The following is a 4,282-nucleotide window of genomic DNA, read 5'->3' on the forward strand; positions in this document are numbered from 1 at the left end:
GTTGGAAAGTAGACATCCTGGGCTTTCCAGAAATATATAATAGTCCATACTTTATTCGAGATTTGATGGCCCAAACTAGCGTTTCATATCAGCATAAAAATTCCGGCGTCAAAACGCCAGAACTGGCATTAAAGCTGGAATTAAACGCCCAAACTGGCACAAAAGCTGGCGTTTAACTCCAAGAAAAGTCTCTACATGTGAAAGCTTCAATGATCAGCCCAAGCACACACCAAGTGGGGCCGGAAGAAGATTTCTGCATTAATTACTTATTCCTGTAAACCCTAGGCTACTAGTTCTCTATAAATAGGACCTTTTGCTATTGTATTTTCATCTTGGTTCTTTTTGTTCCCTCTCTGGTGCCGAAGCCAATGAACACCATTATCACTTTTGTATTTTCAATGGTGGAGTTTCTACACCCCATAGATTAGGGTGTGGAGCTCTGTTGTTCTTCATGAATTAATGCAAAGTACTACTGTTTTTTATTCAATTCACGCCTACTTCTTCTCTAAGATATACACTCGTTCTTCAACTTGATGAATGTGATGATCCGTGACACTCATCACTATTCTCACCTATGAACGCGTGCCTGACAACCACTTCCGTTCTACATGCAAACAAGCTTGAATGTGTATCTCTTGTGTTTCTAATCTAAGATTAAAACCTTCGTGGTATAGACTAGAATTATTGGCGGCCATTCCTGAGATCCGGAAAGTCTAAACCTTGTCTGTGGTATTCCGAGTAGGATCTGGGAAGGGATGACTGTGACAAGCTTCAAACTCGCGAGTGTTGGGCGTAGTGACAGACGCAAAAGGATCAATGGATCTTATTCCAACATGATCGAGAACCGACAGATGATTAGCCGTGCAGTGACAGCGCATTTGGACCATTTTCACTGAGAGGAAGGGAGGTAGCAATTGACAACGGTGAAACCCAACATAAAGCTTGCCATGGAAAGGAGTATGAATGATTGGATGAAGACAATAGGAAAGCAGAAGTTCAAGAGGAACAAAGCATCTTCATACGCTTATCTGAAATTCTCACCAATGAATTACATAGGTATCTCTATCTTATCTTATATTTTATTCATCTTTTAATTATCAATCCTCCATAACCATTTGAATCCGCCTAACTGAGATTTACAAGATGACCATAGCTTGCTTCAAGCCGACAATCTCCGTGGGATCGACCCTTACTCACGTAAGGTTTATTATTTGGACGACCCAGTACACTTGCTGGTTAGTTGTGCGCATTTGTGAAAAAGAGTTGAGATTACAATTGTGCGTACCAAGTTGTTGGCGCCATTGATGATCACAATTTCGTGCACCAAGTTTTTGGCGCCGTTGCCGGGGATTGTTCGAGTTTGGACAACTGACGGTTCATCTTGTTGCTCAGATTAGGTAATTTTATTTTATGTTTAAGCTTTTACTTTTTATTTTCAAAAAATTTCAAAAAAAAAATTTCTCTATTTTGTTCTTCAGAGTTTTTAAGAATGAATTCTAGAGTTTCATGATGATCTGTTGAAGTCTGGCTGGCTGTGAAGCCATGTCTAACCGTTTGGACCGAGGTTTAAACTTATCATCACAAGAGCTTGTTGATTTCTATCAATTTTACTGTTGAATGTAATGAACTGCTAAAGCTTGGCTGGCCATGTCTAGTGTTTTGGACCGAAGCTTTCACTGAAAGCATGGCTGACTAGTAAGCCATGTCTAATTCCTGGACCGGAGTTTTAGACTAACATTGCATGATTCCTGGAATTCTCATTAAGAATTTTGAATTCCTTATTTTCTCTTTCTCCAATTAATTTTTGAAAAATTACAAAAAAATTTTTAATAAAATCATAAAAATCAAAAATAATTTGTGGTTCTTGTTTAAGTCTAATGTCAATTTTTAAGTTTGGTTTCCTGCATGTTTTATTTAATTCCTTGCATTTTTCGAATGTATGAATTATGTTCTTCATTAATCTTCAAGTTGTTCTTGATGATTTTCTTGCTCTGATCTTTAAATTCTCTTGTTTTGTGTGTTTTGTTGTTTCTCATATGCATTCTCAATTTGTTACTGTCTCTAATATGAAAATTTCTAAGTTTGGTGTCTTGCATGCATTGTTTGTTTGATCTTAGTTTTCATGATTAGTTGCATTTTGATTATTTCTCATCATTAAAAAATTCAAAAAAAATTTCAAAATTATGTCTTTTCAAGTTAATAATACAGAGCATTGAAGATTCAGAACATACAGCAGAGGAATTATAGAGAAAAAGCTGGGCGTTAAACGCCCAAAAAGGTAGTATTTTGGGCGTTAAACGCCAGAATGGATACCATTCTAGGCGTTTAACGCCAGGATGGCACCAGAGGGAAGATTTTGTTTTTAATTCAAATCTTTTTCAAATTTTCATAATTTTTCTAAATCAAATCTTTTTCAAATCATATCTTTTCAATCATATCTTTTCAAAATCAAATCCTTTCCATTTTTTTTACTATTTTCGAAAATCCTTGCTAACAATTAGTGATTTGATTCAAAAATTTCTTCCTTGTTAAGAAAGGTTCAATAATTGAATTTTAGAATCATATCTTCTAAACTTCTTGTTAGCCAAGACATTAATTTTAAAAATCAAATCTTTTTAATTGTTTGTCAATCATATCTTTTTAAAACCATATTTTCTCAATCATATCTTTTCAACCACATCTTTTTCAAAAATGATTTTCAATCATATCTTTTTTATTTCTAATTTCAAAATCTTTTTCAAAATCACTTAACTACTTTCTCGATTTTAATTTTAGAAAATCATCAACCAATTTTTCAAAATTTCTTTTAATTATTTTAAAATATTTTTAAACTTAATTTCAAAAATTCTTTCCCCCCTTCTCACATTTTTCTATTTAAGGGACTAACATTCCTCCTTAATGTGCCATTCGGATTCCCTCTTTCCATAAGTTCGAATTCTCTCCTCTCTACCCCCTCCTTCTATTTTTCTTTTCCTCTGACACCTCAAGGAATCTCTATACTGTGACATAGAGGATTCCATACTTTCTTCTCCTCTCTTTCATATGAGCAGGAGCAAGGACAAAGGCATTCTTGTTGAAGATGATCCTAAAACTGAAAGGACCTTGAAGAGAAAGCTAAGAGAAGCTAAAGCACAACTCTCTGGATAGGACCTAACAGAAATTTTCAAACAAGAAGAAGTCATGGCAGCTGAAAACAACAACAATGCCAACAATGCACGGAAGGTGCTTGGTGACTTTACTGCACCTACTCCCGACTTCTATGGGAGAAGCATCTCTATCCCTGCCATTGGAGCAAACAACTTTGAGCTGAAACCTCAATTAGTTTCTCTAATGCAACAGAATTGCAAGTTTTATGGACTTCCATTGGAAGATCCTCATCAGTTCTTAGCTGAATTCTTGTAAATCTGTGACACTGTCAAGACCAATGGGGTTGACCCTGAGGTCTACAGACTTATGCTCTTCCCTTTTGCTGTAAGAGACAGAGCTAAAATATGGTTGGATTCACAACCTAAGGAAAGCCTGAACTCTTGGGAAAAGCTGGTTAGTACTTTTCTGGCCAAATTCTTTCTACCTTAAAAATTGAGTAAGCTGAGAGTGGAGGTCTAGACCTTTAGACAGAAGGAAGGTGAATCCCTCTATGAAGCTTGGGAAAGATACAAGCAATTGATCAGAAGGTGTCCTTCTGACATGCTTTCTGAATGGAGCATCATAGGTATCTTCTATGATGGTCTGTCTGAACTGTCCAAGATGTCATTGGACAGTTCTGCTGGAGGATCTCTTCATCTAAAGAAGACGCCTGCAGAAGCTCAGGAACTCATTGAGATAGTTGCAAATAACCAATTTATGTACACTTCTGAAAAGAACCCTGTGAATAATGGGACAAATCAGAAGAAAGGAGTTCTTGAGATTGATACTCTGAATGCCATATTGGCTCACAACAAAATATTGACTCAGCAAGTCAATATGATCTCTCAGAGTCTGTCTGGCATGCAAGCAGCAACAGGCAGTACCAAAGAAGCTTCATCCGAAGAAGAAGCTTATGATCCTGAGAACCCAGCAATGGAAGAGGTGAATTACATGGGAGAACCCTATGAAAACACCTATAATCCTTCATGGAGAAATCATCAGAATCTCTTATGGAAGGACCAATAGAGGCCCCAACAAGGCTTCAACAACAGTAATAGTGGAAGAAATAAGTTTAGCAATAGCAAGCCTTTTTCATCATCTTCTCAGCAACAGACAGAGAATTCTAAGCAGAGCAAATCTGACTTAGCAACCATAA

The 4,282-nt window shown here is 36.5% G+C and overlaps 1 non-coding gene across 1 annotated transcript; it reads right to left on the bottom strand.

The window, feature by feature from the left end:
• Positions 1 to 3,585: 3,585 nt before the first annotated feature.
• Positions 3,586 to 3,693, bottom strand: LOC148570917 (small nucleolar RNA R71). Its single transcript, XR_015907967.1, has one exon. It is a non-coding gene; the product is annotated as a small nucleolar RNA R71 (small nucleolar RNA).
• Positions 3,694 to 4,282: the final 589 nt, after the last annotated feature.

The sequence above is a fragment of the Arachis ipaensis genome, chromosome B3, assembly GCF_059453495.1.
Source record: "Arachis ipaensis isolate K30076 ecotype BB chromosome B3, ASM5945349v1, whole genome shotgun sequence".
NCBI classification, from domain to species: Eukaryota; Viridiplantae; Streptophyta; class Magnoliopsida; order Fabales; family Fabaceae; genus Arachis; species Arachis ipaensis.